This window comes from Orbicella franksi, chromosome 8 (assembly GCF_964199315.1).
Source record: "Orbicella franksi chromosome 8, jaOrbFran1.1, whole genome shotgun sequence".
Classification (NCBI taxonomy): domain Eukaryota; kingdom Metazoa; phylum Cnidaria; class Anthozoa; order Scleractinia; family Merulinidae; genus Orbicella; species Orbicella franksi.
In genome coordinates, this window is record NC_138152.1 from 12515026 (window position 1) to 12532606 (window position 17581).

Consider the following 17581-nt stretch of genomic DNA (forward strand, 5'->3'; position numbering starts at 1 on the left):
ATTCTGATTCAGTGTTTCATCATCAAGCATAATCTGGACCATTCCCCAAATTTAGGCATTGAATTAATTTCTTTGCCAGTACGATCCATATTTATGTGATTTATTGATAAAATGTTTGTTTATTTATTTTCATTTTCCCAGCAGCTTTTTAACTACTTGACAAACAGTGCAACAATAATATTGGAAATTTTTTACTTCCAGGACAAAGTGAGGTAACCTGGGCAAAGTTTATTGCTCTAAGTATAAAGAGTTTTATCCATAAATTTATGTAGTTTAGTTTCCATTAATTAGTGTGCATGCTTTGTCAGTGCTAGATAAGGATGTGCTTCAAAACATGACATCACTGTAAAATGTTTCTTATTTGACCGCTACCTTTCTACTCCTTGATTTGTGAGCAGAAATCGTGTATTTATGAAAAGTACTTATTTATTTATTTATTTATTTATTTATTTATTTATTTATTTATTTCCTTTCTTAAATAGTTTCTGGGAGATTTCACTGACAATGGAACAACTTCATTCACCATAGCACAAAGGTAAGTTGTGATGTGCTTTTTCTTTTATCAGTGTGATGTATCGCTCAGAACTGAGGATCAAACGTTCCAAAGTATTAAACCATGAGAGAGCCACTTGCTTAAGCAGTTCTCTAAAATGGGAGAGCTGAAAGAAAGATGCCTCAGGCTTAAGGGTGCTTCCAGTATGCAAGTCTTGTAACTTGATAGAAAACATGCATGGAACCCTAGCAGTGGCCTAGTAGTGCAAACCAAATTGATCATCCATTGTGCACTGTTCTTGCAAAGTGAACAATAAAGTCATTTTACTCTCACAGTGCCTCTGTCCAAGCAAAAGTATATTTGTGCACTGGCAAGTTGTGGGGGCAGCCAGACAGAATACTCACTCAGGGCAAAACCTGTGATAGACTGTAAGAGTCTCCCATCCAGGGGTTGGGGGGGCGGTGGGGGGGAGGGAGTACTATTATTGTTTTCCCCATGCTGTAGGAGCATAATATAGTAGGCAATGTGGACCGTTTTGGTTGGCTTGCAAACTTTTGACCTTATTTGAAGCACAATAATTATTTATATTTGGTGGGAAACATTCCAGATAAATATCTCCAAAAATTGGCAACAGAAAGGATCCCCAACTGGAAATGATCTCAGAACAGAAAATTAATAACTTCCTAATTGGAGGGCAAAATTACATGGAGTGATCTCAAACTGCAAAATGATCCCTGATTTGGACAGCAAATGATGCTAGATGGCATAAAAGCTCTTGACAAAATTAAAGCGGAGCCTTGAAAATTATTTGCAAGTCTATGTTTTAAATATTAAATCTGATTTTTAATAAGTAAACTCTGTTTGTTTGGGACTAACATTTTCAAACTTGCAACTAACTTTTCAGAAGAGGTCATAACGTTCCAACTTCATATAATTATTCTTTTTTCAATTACAAGCCCTGCCAAATGCAAGGAAGAATCCTCAGAAAAACAAGAAGAATTGGGCTCCTTAGAACAATCTGCCTGAGTATCACCAGGCCTTCCTTAGGGGATAGTTTAGGGGAGGAGAAGAGGAGTGGAGGAAGGCCTGACACATAGGCATTGATTGACTTGTGTTTCCATTACGAATTTGTGCCCATTGAAACATGTCGGCACAAAAAAGTAGGGTACCCAAGATGCTCTGCGTGTCCATAAAGCTTTGCCACCATTTTTGGTTCCCTTTGACTTCAAAACCAGAACTCCCAAAAGGGAGTTAAATAATTCTCCCTCTATATCAACTGTGATATACCAAAAATGTTCAAAAGGTCATCAGTCATTTTAAGCAGAGCTCTCAAGTCTCACGCATTGCGTGTGAGACTCACACAAATGAATTCATTCTTGCGCTCACATGCTGAAACTAATCTACTACTTGTTTGCTTTGTGCTCGCTTTGAGCACTTTCCTGCAGTAGGAATTTTTGTGCAGAGCTGCTCAGAATGAAAGAAAACACATCTTACATGTAGCTACTTCAATTTTTCAAAATTTTCTAGGGGACATGCTGCCAGACCCCCTAGAAAGGTGATGCCTACGGCATCACAACCGATGGATGGCTATGCTGTCAAAAATCTCACTCTTTGGCAACAAATCAACTTGAGAGCTCTCACATAATTCTTGCAGTTGGATGAAAGCAATTTAGAAGTGAGGTTTATTGATAATTTGCTTATATATAATCATTCCCTACAGTGGAGTTGACTGGTCAAGTCATGTAATATATTAAACACAAGAGACAGTGTTTCATCACGAAGCGATGTGAAAATACAACACGCCGCGGAGTATTTTTGACAAAATTTGAGGTTTTTGGATAGCGAATGAAATTCTGTCTTGAGTGTTTGATATATCTTCTCAATCAAAACAAAAACTAAGATGTAAATGGAGAAGCAAAATTGTCAAAATCTATGCTAATTAAGACCAAATTAAGTATCCAAACCTCCACAACAATGGTGATTTTCTTTGTTTTCAATTAATGAATTATTTTAATTAAAATGAGTCAGGGAAATAATAGTAGGGACAGGTGCATAGACTGCTGAAATTTCTTCTTTGCTTGCGGTAGCTCCAAGAAACTATTTTGCTTATGACCCTCGCAAGTTGGGAGGTGGAAAGCACTCACTTCCTCAAGATCTAGTAGCCAACTATTTATTGCTTACAAAAACTCCATGTCATTCCTATTTTTTTCCAGGATCATTTGTGGGCCACACTTTGGGTATCATTTTCAGTTCAAGATCATTTGTGGTTCATTTTGGTGATCATTTCTGGTCTGGGAATCATTTCTGGTGCTGTGCAGATTTCATTTTGTTCTGATACTAGGCAAAAGAGCATTTATCAAATTATTTTATTATTTGTTTTTCTCAAGAGCTTCTGCATTTTTTTGGTTTATGTTACTGAAGATTACTACATCGATGGTACAAGTCACAAAAGCAGGAATGGAACAGAAACTCTATGCATCATAGCTTGGTGAGTTCAGTTTCCCTTGTTAGCAATTATAACATGACTACATACTGGCAAGATTGCTACATACTGGCAAACATGCGATACAATTGGCTACACTGCCTTAATTTATAATTGGTTGATAGATTGCTTTTGCTCATTCGATCATGGACGTTTTTTCAGAAGTATTAAAAAGTTTGTCAATAAGGCAGTTTTATTGATATTTCAAGCTCAGTAGATTCACTTCGTTTACACAATAGCACAAAACAACAATGTCCTGGATGTCTCATCGGTGCATTGCACATTAAGCATTAGAAAGCACTTTTGAACTACTTTTTCATCCAATGGCGGAAATGTAGGGTTGGGATGGGCAGATTTGTGTTGTTTCAAAGCAAAGTTAGGTGGTCATTGCCCAGTCAGTTACAACTTCAAGAAAAGTTTGGACTGAGGTATTTTCTTGAATGATGACCAGTCATGCCAATCAGACTAACTGGATAGCTTTTCATAACCAAACCTTTTATGTACATCGTAAGGGAGCCTTGGATTTTTGTGAATTGAAAATAGTTTTGTTTCATCAGCACCAGTATTTTACCATAGCAACCATGATGACAAATTGTTAGTTTTGTACAGGATCAGTTTTAATAAATGAGTATTTCTTTAATCTTACTCAAGTTGGAATATGGCCAAAGTAAAGTCAATGTACTTTGAAAATTTTTTCATGTGGTATTTTTAGATGAAATAGCTACACTTTGAATGTAAAATTGCCTTCCTAATCATTTTTTGAAACCTCTAACTAGCTCTGGAAAGGGCTGTTTGTTTTCAATATTGATTTAGTATAATTTATTGTAGTCATACCAGAGGAAAAGCTAAGAAAGGAAATGATGTGATAGGGGGTGTCCTAAATTTGTCATTAGAAAATATCTCTCATGATGATATCCATTTGAAACCTAGTCAATGTCCATGTCAGACCCAAGCCCAGACAATGAACCAACTCACAGGAGAGAATGATCAAGTAAAATTTTATAATTTAATGACCACTGTTTGCAACAATATAACATTTAACCTACAGTTGTATGCTATAACTGAAGTATTTTGAGATGTCTTGCATACCAAGTTGTTCAGATAAATTTCAGATTAAGTTGCAATGTTTGGCAGCTTTTACTTTATTTATTGATATTAAATATAGTTTCCCTATCCCTGGTTAACCCAGGACTGATCAAAACCCAATTTCTGGTTACAATACCAACAATATTATGCAGCGAGCAAGTGACAAGAATAAACTAAGAAAATCATCAGTTAATGGATACAGTGTATTGTCTTGATCCAGCATCAAATTCTCGGAACTGGTGCACATGTTTTGATAGAGCTGTATGGCTCTCATTACTGAGAAGAATTTTTTTAAAAAGCATTTTAAAGTTGATATAAAACCAGTTGTAAATGGCCTTTTGCATTCTCTACAAGATAAGTTTGTAGTTTTGAATAGATCTGTATGGCGCTTCTAGAGTTAATGCTGTCAGTCAGAAATGTAGAATCTTAATAAATGTTTCTTACAACATTAACTGCATACAAAGGTTATTATAATTTTAACAAACAGCTGGTTATGAAAGCTTGAATGTTTTTAAGGACAGTGCCTACTTATGTTAGTGCCCACACGTTCTGCGCATCACACAAGGCATGGATTACATGCCACACATGTGCTAGGGTTGAAACTGGTGGAATCAACTAAGCTACCAAGTGTACAACTACATGTAAGATATCAAAACATTTTCCTTTTGTGACCAAATCAAGTTTAATGAAAATGTGCTAAAACCAGGAACACCAGGATAGCAGCTGGCATATTGCAAACTGTTGTGAAGTGAAGAAAATGATTGCCTGCTAAACTTGAGGCTGTAATCAGCTAATTTCATGCCAATGTACGGCACAAGAAAACAAGGCAGCCAAGTGCAATGAGCTATTAACAAAGTATACATAATTTATACATTACATAACTGTATGAAGGCATGATGGATCATTGCAGTTATACACACAACTTAAGCAGTTGTAAATTAAAGCCTGAAAAAAATTCAGGCCTGAACGGGATTCAAACCCATGACCTCTGCAATATCAGTGCAGTGCTGTACCAACTGAGCTATCAAGCCATCTGGGAGCTGATCACATTGTGAGTTCATAATATACCCGTAGATGGTGAAGAATACAAGTGAATACCAGTACATGAAAGGTCATATATTTGAACTGCGGAGAAAGATATGAAGGCATGATTGATCATCGCGGTTATACACATAACTTAACCAGTTTTTAAAATTAAAGCCTGAATATTTTTCAGGCTCTAATTTCACAACTGCTTAAGTTGTGTGTATAACTGCAATAATCAATCATGCCTTCATATCTTTCTCTGCAGTTCAAATATATGATCTTTCATATGTTCACTTGTATTACACTGTACATAACTGTTCTGCTGACTGCAATAGCAGGCTCATAAGCACAGGCAACCCAAAACTAACACATAACCTAGCAGTTTATAATGCCTGTGCAAATGCACAATGTCTTTGACTCTAGTTCTTGTTATGGGGTTCATTTATACTACACTAACCACTAACTGCTGAAGAACTACATGTAGCTGCTTAATCCTTAGAATATATTTACACTGAAATCAAACTGTAAGCTTCTACATGAAGATAGCATGGTGCATGTGCTTAACAATAATTGCACAATCATTGCGAGAGATGCAAGTCTTTGATTTATTGGGTAGGTGACAGGAAAATTGTCATAGACTATAAAAACGATTTCAAAAAGATGAAACTAACTAGTTTAACTTTTAAGCCTACTGAACATGTGATTAACTTGTTGTGTACAAGAGCTATGTAGACTGTATTTTTTGCTAAACAGAGAGAGATTAATGTTGCTGTTGTTACAATTATTTTTTTGTTATTAAAAGTTACATAGGAAAGGTGATTTTGTGTCACCACTTGCTATGCATTTTAAAGATTTTTATAAACATTACTGGTTTTGTGTACATAAAGGCGAATTCTAAGGAAATCTGTGAAGAAAAACTTTTGGTCTTCTTTTTAGAAACAGTTTTGATGTCAGCATTTTTGTTCACCACTTTTATTTTTTTCACTTTTCTTCTGGGATTCCCATAGGCTTATAGCCCTTGTTGGAATCTTCTATTTCCACTAATTCTACTCGTTCAGTTTTTTTTTTATTTCATAGCTCTATTTCAGGCAAAAGACCTTTGTATCTAGTAGGCACCATTCTTAAAAAGAAAGAAAACAACTGTTCGATATTTTCTGCTCGCAATAATTTGATCAGTTTTTATTCTTTTGACATAAGACTGCTGAAAATTGCCTGCATGTAAAAATGACTCTCTCTTGTTTGTTATTGATAAAAGGGCATTCTAAAAGTCGTGATTATTTTTCAAGACTGTTGGATTCTCTACTGTCAGGTAGTTGCACTCGAGTTTAGACTTCAACTAGCACCTTTTAAACAATAAAGGGACTGCAGTCAGTTTGCTAATGTACCAGAAATGTCAAATGTTAGTTTATTAAATACACCAAAAAAGAAAGGAAAGACTTCACACAGATTGCAAACAACAAAGTATACATTTGGAGAAAAGTCTTAAATCAAGGGGTTATCTGTCACCAGTTTCATGCAGCTAATGTAACAATGGCAACCAGTACAAGTGTATGTGAATAATTCTTTTAGATAAATTGTCTTCATTTATCACCAAGTTTTCAGAACAATGATTATGAAAGGAAAAGTAAGGCAACTAGTAGAGATTGATCATAGTGGTGTACATAGCGGCCAGTCCTTATATAAAGGACAAGCATGATGTTAGAGAATATACTTGCATTGTCTTGATATATAACTGTCATCAAAGGAATGTATGGAACTCGTTTGGAGAATTGATATTTTAACCTTGGGACTGAATAGCATATGGCTAGATGCAAATAGAAACAGAACTCGAATAGACCAATTTCGATATATTAGAATCCAGCCTTAAACAATAGACCTCAGTACGAGGCTCTGGGAAATAAACCCCACAAACTCTGTAGTTATTCCCCAGAGCCTCGTGCTGAGGTCTATTGTGTTAAGCTGAATTTTAATATATCGAAATTGGTCTATTGTAGCTGTACAAAGTACTCTGAAGCTTGTACCATTAACATGTTTTTTGACTTTTTTTCTTTCAGGTTGAAATAAAACGTGAGGAGCTCAAGAAAGGAGGAAAAAACAGGATAAGTGTCTTCAAATAAAAATTTGCTTTTTACAAGCGAAAAAAAGTAAAAACAATTAAGTCCATTGGCGCGAAAATTGTCTTGGGATTAAAAAGTTGCGCTTTTAAAACGACCGGAAAAAGAAACTAGTAAGTCTTTTACGTGATATTATTTTTTGGTTATTGCGCTTTTAAAGGGGACCAAAACATGCAAAGTCGGAAAATAGCTAAGTCTTTTGGCGGGAAAATTGTCCTCAGGAAAGGAAGTCTGTGCATTTGGTGTCTGGTTTTGAGTCAAAAATATACTGTCTTTTGGCGGGAAAAGTTTTCTCGGTTAAATACTGCGCTTTTAAAAGAAACCAAAAAACGTCGGCGGGAAAATTGTCCCTAGAAAAAAAAGTCTGTGCTTTTGAATGGTGTCTGGTTTTGAGTAAAAAATATACTAAGTCTTTTGGCGGGAAAAATCGTGCCTTGTGCAACGGATTTGCCCCATCAAAATTCAAAGTATATGTTTGTTTTCTGGCTAGACTCTGTTCAAAGTCGCAGAATTTTTTTTCTTTCTGGCAACCCTACATAGTCAAAAAATAGCAAAAGAGATAGCCTACATTCTGACTAGTTTCCAGGCCCCTTTTAAAAGCGCAAATATTTTTTTACTTATTTGTATGCAATGAAAGACAATAAACAAAAGAAACAATAGTAGTTGTAAAAGTTTTTCTTGTTTATTCAATATCCTTCACTAATTACAACACTTTCGATAAGAAGTAAAGTTGTTTACAATGGGCGAGGTACAAGTGATCATAGAACACTTAAAATTACTAAGTGTGGATATCACAACTACTTTCTTGATTAATCAATGCAAAAAAAACTAAGACGAAATGTGAAAAACATTTTGATAAGTACTGGCATTTTAAAACGTTATTTTTCAAATTAGAAATTCCAACTAAGAGAAATAAATAAGTCGTGAATGCAAAACTTGGAGCAAAAAAAAATAAGATGATCGTAAAGACAATTACTGCTGTCATAAAACAGCGTAGTAAACTATGTCAACAAAGCACGCTTTGCATGTTTTGATTGCAAGGTCTATTACGCAAGTTGTACGAGTTTCTTGATTGATTTAAGAAACAAAAAATTGTTTAATTCATAGGAAACTTTCTCTAAAACGCTTGAGATTTATATCTTTTTACTGAAACTTGACTTCCCTTGCTGAAGGAGTAGCATTTGCATTCCTTCCGAAATGCTTGCTAATTTGCAGAGTTTGCAAAATTTAGATTAAAGCACTTGTTAATGATTTTGTAAGGTTCTAGACAATTAGTTCCTGATGAAAACTAATCCTGGTTCTTGTTTACTTTTGATTTCTGGTCCCTCGATATTTCAATTTGTTCAATGGTTTTGCGAAAACTTCTGATGATTGAATTTTGTCGTTTAACGAGGAGTCTCGAAGGCGGAATGATTGTTACCAGCCGCCATTAAATTACAGTTACTACCTCTAGTATTAATCTCTGACTATCTTGCCCTGTCCTCCCGAGCTGACTTCGTAAAGACTTCTTGTCTTTCCTCTCCTAGATTGTGATCCACACCATTCAGCAATCAGTATTCACGCTGAAAGAGAGCAAACGTGCGTGTTAAAATCAGAGGAAATTAATTCAACTTGTTTACAATTGGCATGCGACAATTTGCTTTGTATCTGTATTGATTGTCAGGAATCATATGTGAAATTGATTTACTATCTGTGGTACTTTCGTCATTAACTTTCAAACTGAAGTTTGGCCTTTCCGTGGAGGCAGGGAAGTTGTGTGATAACAACACTTTGTTACTTCTTTGTTGCATTAGTTAAATTAGCTTCGTTATTCTCCGCACTGGTAAACTGACTGATGTATTGATATTGCCAGAAGAAGTGAGATGTTGATCATATTACAGACAAGTTAACTAAAAAGCAAGATAATTTGGAAATCAAACGAGAGCTTCGCGATTGGGCACCTATCTCTATCAGGCATGAAACGAATAAGATTCAAAACAAAAAAAGACGAACAAATAAATTTTAAAAAAAACTGAAAATAACTTTAAAAGCCTCAAATACAATTACCGCAAGCGAAGAGCAAAAGACTCTACACATGACTTAATGTTGTCCGTAGTTGGTGAAAACGTTTTGAAAAACAAAAATAATTAAAATCAACTTTGACACCTAATTTGAATTTTGGTTTAGCACGTGAAAACAGGACCTTTGTAAAATTATCGTGTTTTTGCAAATTCTATATCCACTGTCAAATTAAACCCTTAACGCTTTTTCAACCTCATTAAAATGTCTGAACTTTTCTGCGAGTTTGAATTTGGCGGGTTTCTGCCACATAAACACACATGCTAATTATCATAATATTGCGTCAAAATTCTCCATTCTTTAGCATTTTGCATATTTCTTTTGAACCGAAATATTTCAGCAAACTTTTTTCATTACTTCGTTGGGTTGAAAAACATTATAGGAAAGAAAACCTGCGAAACTTTTATTATTCATTGACGACTAATTTTCAGCTTTTTATCACGTTCACTATTAGTTAACGAGCAGTCTGGCTGGTCTTCCCTGGGAATCCCCTTTCGTTTGCTAAAGATTTGTTTACATTCCGATCATACCATTACTCGTAACAAATTTTGTTCATAAAATGTCAAAGCTCAGTGGAAGTTGAAATTGCTCTTTTGATAAAATAAACACCATGTCCTGTAAGTTCCTCAAAATTCTAATCATCAGTGATCAGTAATTTTAACTTGCCGCGTACATACTAAAGCTCTGTTCGTGTCAATTCGAGTATGCGGAAAAATAGTCAGGTTTTAAGTTTACTATGGTCTAAAACGTTTATTCATGGTGAATGGTAATACGTAACGATGAATTAATTGAGAAAAGTAGCCTTAAATGAGCGAAAGTTGCACGACAAAAAAGAGATTGTACCTACATCACTCACACCATTGAAATGCGAAATGCAAAATTAAAACTCTTTCTGGCGAGTAAGCCAAATACAATATAATGCCGTCCTTTCCAAGAACTAACTGCTCACCGAAAGCAAACCTGAGTGAAATTAACCAAAAGCAAACAGTACATTTGGCGTACTGCGTTCTACAAAAACCTTGCACTTTTTTTTTTTTCAGGAAATCTTTAGCAAATTGAAACGCCTTTTCAGCAGTTTTTGTTTAGCAGTGTAAATGAAAAGGAAGGCTCCGGTTGGCAGCCAGCTCCTTTTGAAAATACGATGTCAAAAACTGACAAGCTCATTACAAATCCAATCATCTCTCCTCCAATGCGTTTTGCTCCTTCGTGATATTTTGCACGATCAGCGCGCAAATAGGCTCCTAAGTAAGATAAATAAACTGAGTTGAATAATTTTTTTGCCACAAAAATTCTGGCTAAGTCGCATGGGTTTTGCAACTTTGATTTTTGATTTATCTGTACACTTCATAGTATTTTTGAAAGGTGTGAGTCAAATATAAGTTAAAAGAGAAAAGGAGTTTTTCTTTCTTGTGCCTTCCAAAACGTAAAATGTGCATCGCATCTCACGCCTGAACAAATCTAATTTCCCTGAAAAAAAATGTAACACTTTTTCGGGTTCTTTAAAGGCTGGTTTCCATAATAAATCTTTGAGTTAACATTGAGCTAAAATATGATCACGACAGTCTCGAAACCGTTCAGGGTTGTTGATGATTTTAATGTGAAAAAAGGAGTTACCACTCCCTATTGATCTTGCAATAGATCCCAACCTCCCCACCCTCCACCAAAAAAAAAAAAAAAAAAAAAATTAGAAGATAGCCGCAATGCACTTGAGTTCTACATTTCCTCAGTTATATCTTTGTAAAAGTGCTCAATACCTTATTCTTGCAATATCAATACTATGATTATAATAATTTGTTACTCGATTGACTTTGGTGCCTGGCAAAAAATATATATATATTCAAACAGGCGAGAGCGCATCAAAGTAGCCTGCGTAGCAGCCGTTTCCTTTCCTTTTCCAGGCAAAGAGATGGAACGAGCGAGCGAGCAAGCGGGCGAGCGAAAGAGCACGCCTGGGGTGAGCAAAAACTTTTCAGTTTCGTTCCCTTCGCGTGCTTTTTTGGAAGCGCTGCTACGCAGGCTAGCATCGAAGAGGATTCGTAATGACATAAACCGTATTCCCTCGATTCAACACCTACACCGATTAAATAAGTACCCCTTTTTGAACAAGTGGCCCACAGAATCATGAAATTTTAAATATATAAAGATCTGTAAACTCGATCTCTCAACGAAACCAGAATGAATGCAAATCAAATTTACCCTAGGTTCTCACCAGAAATTTCTTGTATAGAGAGGAATGCTTCATCGAGATAATAAGGTTAATCAAAACTATAGCAAAGTTCTCGAACGTGATTGACTATCAGCAGCCCGATTTGAGCGTTAAATGGACAGTGTGCGCGTCATGCTTGTAATTGGACAGTACGCGTCATTTTGCGCGCGCTGTTGCGGTGCACTATGTCGAGTAAACTGCTGTGTTTGTCAGCATTCATAACGACGTTTAATCGTTCCGCGCTCAATCGATGGTTTGTTCGTTTCTCGAATTTTGTCATAGTTTTGATTAATTGGTAACAGGGCTTCGCGTCGTCCAATTCAGTCTGTAATCATACTCGTGATTAACAAATCGGACGACCGCGAAGCGGGAGTCCGATTTTGTTAATCACTCCACTCAGTCCTATCACCATTATTAATTAATGTAAAAAAAGCTTGTAAACTTACCGTGAAGACGATGGTGATAATGGATCAGACGTGATACTGGTATGCATTGTGGAACTACAGAAGAATAAAACAAGTCAATAAAAAATTGCTGCTGGATAGTTCTTTATCACTGTTGTTTAATAACGTAGTTAGCATCTTTTACGGAGCAATAATATCGAAAATAGACAAAACAAATTGCCCCTGTACCCCAGCCTCGCATATTTTCTACGCGTCCCAGTTTGTCCCTGGTAGGTGAAGCAAAAATCAGGGGAGTAAGATTTCATGGAGGTAGTTTGCATGCCATCCAAAGGTCACACTGCCTTCAAGCGTGTGACCCTACAACCAGGGAGCCCCTCTCCTCGAACCAACCTCACTTCTCGTGTAAACAGTTCGCTGCTATTTATATTGAAATGTTTAAAAAGCTTTCACGCCGGGGGCAGGGGGGAAGGGGGAAGAATCTGTATTGAGGGAAGCCATCTAACCAGGGAGAATATGTTTTCGTCGTAAACAGGCTATCATGTTTCACGTGCCTGTCATGTTTCACAGACTGTCATGTTTCACGTGTAGTTGAAGCGTGATTTGATTCTTGTTTACGTCAGTATGCATTCTTATAAAAGTGTTACCTAGCCATACTCTGACAAGTACAAACAAAAACATTTCTTGTAATACCTATCATAAAATAACATCAAAAGCCCTGCTGCTCAAGCGCGATGTTGAGTTATCCAGTGACAACTGGAGGTTTCTTTGCAAACTTTGTTTTGCCTTGAAAAGGAAAAAAAAACAAACAAACGGAAAATAAGCCTAATGACTAAAATCAGTGGTACCCTATTTGTTATAGACAACAAAAATAACACTGACAAACAAAAGTTTTAAAACCACGACAAACCAACACACTTGAACTAACTACACAGTTATGTTTACCTGTTCGACACGTCTTTGGTCAAGGCAGCAAGTGAAGACCTACAAGTATCAGAAATAAGTAGTTGTGACAACGCAGCCATTTCTTTCGATCCTCTTGCATAGCAGGCCTAAAGTGCAAAAATACATTGAAATATAAATAAAACTTAAAACACAGTGAGCCTCAAAATAAAGAGCACGCAAATTATATCTTGTATCAAACACTGATTGTTCACTCGCGACTCTAGAATTTATAGTTTAAATAATAGGGGCTGCGAACTTGTTGGAGGAATTCAAAATACCCACTGTGGACCTCGACTTTAAATTTTACGTTGCCCAGGGTTAGTCGTAAAACGAAATTTAGATCATGTTCGCCGCGAGGAAAATGAAATGTCCCGCAAGCGTTTCAGTGATTGAGCGCTTATAACTTTTAGTATACACACAAAAAAGATTATGCCTATATTCAAGGTAAAGATAGAAAAAAGTCTTGACAAAACTAATGTTCAAACGTATACGATAGTGGTGATAAAAGTTGCCACCAACCCGAAAGTATTCCACCGGAAGACTTCACAGCGAAGAAGGACAGAGCAAGTCGGACTGAACCTCCAGGATTAAACACGTGCAGCTTCTGTGTTCGCTAAATCATCAGTACAGGTTGAACATATCGCTGTTTCGGTCCAAAATATCGCCTCTTGTTTAGGAAGCGTATTTGTCTCTCCTTACATCGTAACTTTCTTTTTTTATAAGCTTTGCATGGCAAAACTCTCTAGGTTTCGCAGTATAAAGGGAGCAAGAACTCCACGAAGGTGATGGCAAACTGACCTTGTAATGAATAAATTATTAAAGTCAGCGTGCGCTTTTGGAAATAATTTGAGCTAATTTGAAATGTAAATTTGCAGCATTGATCGGTTTCCCGCCAGTTTGTTACACTTCTTAGCAGTTTATTATTTTATTATTATAGGAGTAATTTTTAGGAGATGAAGTTAATTGTAACTTTAAAAAACCCACCATGAAGTCTTCATCAGGAGGGAAACGGTTTAATTTTGTCTAGTTTGTCCCGGTTTTGGAAGATCTGCAAAGCTGAAGAATGCGGTGACAGGGTTTCAAAGAGACGAGGTGAGATTCTTTATGGATGGAAAGGAATATTGTAAGGCCTTAAGCTTTGAAAACATCAAAAGAGTACCAGAGAAGCAGTGAAATTAAAGGATACGGCAAATTAAAGGTTACTCTTAAACATGGAAATTCGCCCGGAAAGAACTAAAACTATTGTTATCTTCAAGAGCAAATTCAAGAACGAAGTGGGCTTCACGGTTAGAAGCCGGCTTTTTTGAGGGCATTGCATGTTCAAGTGGCAAGACGATTTCCACTTTTAACTCTATATCACGTTTTTAAGCCCTTTTCAACACACCCAGGGCTGAGATAGTAAAATCCGGCCGCGCTGAGAACCAATCAGATTGCAGGATTCGTTACAGTGCAATCTTGGAAAAACATAGGCACGCAATGCGTGCAAGAGTTATTTTTTTTGTGAAGTCTCGGAGATATATAGGAACATTCATGGAGCTGTTTATAGTATTGATTTGGTTAATTTGACAAGTTTTTTTGGTTGCGATGTACAGTAAGAAAGAAACTGGGAATTTATAATGTACATAGGATGTTACATCGGTAATGGTAAGATAGCTAAATGGGAAGCCATAAAATGTTTGACTGAACAAACTAGAGTAATCTGACACGTCTCCAGATTAATGTAGATACCATCTTATTTTTTTCTTAGATTCGTTCTTTGATAAAACCCACACTGTGATTGGTGTGACACGTGCACATGCATAACTCCCTCACTCACCGATCACATAGCCCTTCCAACCCCCAAGAGGAATTTTTGCTCAAAAATACTCAAGTTAAGAGACCTTTTCGCATTTTATACGAGTCGTAAGTTTACCCTTTTTACACAACTCAACACAACAACACTAATAAAGTGTATTATCGTTTGTCTCACGATGTAGTCACTTGAGATGTAGATCGCGACGTTTCGACTGCTTACTGCTAGTCTTCTTCAGGCGATAAGGTCGACTGATTGCACGGTATCATTTATATCACAAAGGTCGGCTGTGGTTGGTGCATTTCGATCCTCCTATTGTTCCATTGTTCCGGCGAGTAGCCGTTCCCTCAGTGGTCCGCTGTTGTACCGTTCTCCTGTTGCTGTGTTTTTTGATCGTGGGCATCCATGCTTCAGGAATTTCAATTCCGCTATCCCTGTTGATGTTATTAGGCTGAAGTCTTATGTGAATAGCTTCCTTGACCCTACGTGTGTACTAGTGAGGATCTCGATCAATAAACTTGACCTCATTCCAGATAGGATAGTGGCCGGTCTCGTGAGTGTGTTCAGAAACGGCGGAGGTCTGAGTACCGGCGAGTCGTATATCCCTGTCGTGTTCTTTGATCCTCTCCTGCATAGATCTCCCTGTTTCCCCGAAAAAAACCTCTCTGACACGTTGAAAGTCTGATTTAATTAAATTGCACTTTAACTTGGTGCCACGCAGTCTTCAAAGAACGTTTGAACAGTTTTCATACTTTTTATCTTTAAAAATATTGGACTGAACAGAATGTCATAAAATGCTCACGAAATAAAAATAAACTGCTACTGCAGAGACGTAAAAACCGTCCAGAAATGAAAGCTTTTTTTGTTTAATATCCTGGGAACAATAGCCGATAACTTGTCAGCTATCTAATTGAATTTACTCCCATATGCATTTGTAACTAAAGATAGCAAACATCTCGTGGGAAAGAGTGGTGACGATTCGTCAGCTCTAATTGAATTTACTCCCTTGTGAAAAACAAGAGTGTCAAATTACCCTTTGCAACTAAAAAATAAAAATAGCTCGTTATATTTGCACGCAACAAGAACAAACCAATCGTCACCTGCACTTACTGTTGTAAACGTTCGAACTGTTTCAAATGTAAATAGTCTCGTCTCCTTTAAAACATGTCATAAGAACAAGAAGCGACGATTCGTAACCTCTAATTGAATTTACTCCTTGTGAAAAACAAAAGTATCAAGTTACCTTTGTAACTAAAAATAAAAATATCTCGTTGCATTTGCATACTGTAACTCACGAACTGTTTCAAACCTCAAGGCTCATCTCGTTCGTAACTAAAATCCTCAGCCTAACCCACAGAAAATGTCAAGGTAAGCCCAATATATGAATACTTCCTCCTCTTTTATAGGAGAATAAATATGGCCGTTCTAAACTGTGTCGGGATCAAATCTTCTCACATACCATTTACCTTTACAACAAAAAATTTGATTGGCTGTTTATAGTAGACCCAATCTGATTGGTGTGACCTACATACATCTCTCACTTACTCACTCACTCACTCACTCACTCACTCACTCATCCATTGACCCGTCAATAACATACCCGACGCGCCGACTAAGAGGTTTTTTTTTTTACAAAAAAAAAAAAATACTCAAAAATGAAACCATTTATCGTTTGCCGGAAAAAGATGACTGTTACTGCTGCTTAAATGAATCATAGGCACGCAAGGCGTGCAAGAGTTATTTTTTTGTGAACTAAAAGTCTCGGAGATAGGAGCATTCATTATTTACAGTAATGATTTGGTTAATTTGACAAGTTTTTTTGGTCGCGATGTACAGCAAGAAAGAAACTGGGAATTTATGATGTGCATACGATGTTACAATAATAACGGTAATAGTAAGATAACTAAATAGTAAGCCATAAAATGTTTGACTGAACAAACTACAGTAATCTGACACGTCTCCAGATTAATGTATATACCATCTAATTTTCTAAAAGGCAATTTGATTCGTTCTTTGATACAACCCACACTGTGATTGGTGTGGCACGCGCACATGCATAACTCCCCGAAGAGGAATTTTCCTCAAAAGTATTCAAGTTGAGAGGACTTTTCGCATTTTATACGAGTCGTAAGTTTACCCTTTTTACGCAAGACAACGCAACAACACTTCTTCACCGAAAATAGAAAGAAAGAGAAAACAACCTCTTTGACACGTTGAAAGTCTGATATCCTATCAGATATCCTGGGAACAATAGCCGATAACTTGTCAGCTCTCTAATGGAATTTACTCCCATATGAAAAACAAAAGTGTGAAGTTACCACTTGTAACTAAAGATAGCAAACATCTCGTGGGAACAAGTGGTGACGATTCGTCAGCTCTAATTGAATTTACTCCCCTGTGAAAAACAAGAGTGTCAAATTACCCTTTGTAACTAAAGAATAAAAATATCTCGTTATATTTGCACGCAACAAGAGCAAAACAATCGTTAGCTACCCTTACTATTGTAAACGTTCGAACTGTTTCAAATCTAAATAATCTCGTCTCTTCTAAAACATGTCCTAAGAACTAAAGGCGACGATTGGTGACCTCTAATTGAATTTACTCCTTGTGAAAAACAAAAGTATCAAGTTACCTTTGTAACTAAAAATAAAAACATCTCGTTTCATTTGCATACTACTAACTCGTGAACTGTTTCAAAACTCAAGGATCATCTCGTTCATAACTAGCCACCATTACACTGAACATTATGCACTCTAAAACAACCCAATGGATGTATATAACTGTGACACTCCGCTCCAAACCGGATTAAAAATCACAAACCGGCAACATACACGTCAGTCTTTATTTTTCAATTACCAGCCGAGTCCTTGTCTTTAATACAATAAAACGCTCAAGACTTCATATACCTCACTTAAGTTATCTTGAACAAAAATAATTTCCTTTTTCTTCAACTACAATTCGTGTTGATTATTAATGTG

The 17581-nt window shown here is 36.5% G+C and overlaps 2 long non-coding RNA genes and 1 other non-coding gene across 3 annotated transcripts; 1 reads left to right on the plus strand and 2 right to left on the minus strand.

The window, feature by feature from the left end:
- The first annotated feature begins 388 nt into the window (after positions 1-388).
- Positions 389-7769, plus strand: LOC145495410 (uncharacterized). Its single transcript, XR_014050413.1, has 3 exons — positions 389-535; positions 2881-2981; positions 7142-7769. It is a non-coding gene; the product is annotated as an uncharacterized LOC145495410 (long non-coding RNA).
- Trnai-gau (transfer RNA isoleucine (anticodon GAU)) lies at positions 5020-5092 on the minus strand. Its single transcript has one exon. It is a non-coding gene; the product is annotated as a tRNA-Ile (tRNA).
- Positions 7770-7844: 75 nt separating the features above from the next.
- On the minus strand, positions 7845-13696 carry LOC145495407 (uncharacterized). The gene is made up of 5 exons (XR_014050409.1): positions 13331-13696; positions 12812-12918; positions 12560-12652; positions 11912-11965; positions 7845-8763 (listed from the first exon to the last, which is right to left on the minus strand). It is a non-coding gene; the product is annotated as an uncharacterized LOC145495407 (long non-coding RNA).
- Positions 13697-17581: the final 3885 nt, after the last annotated feature.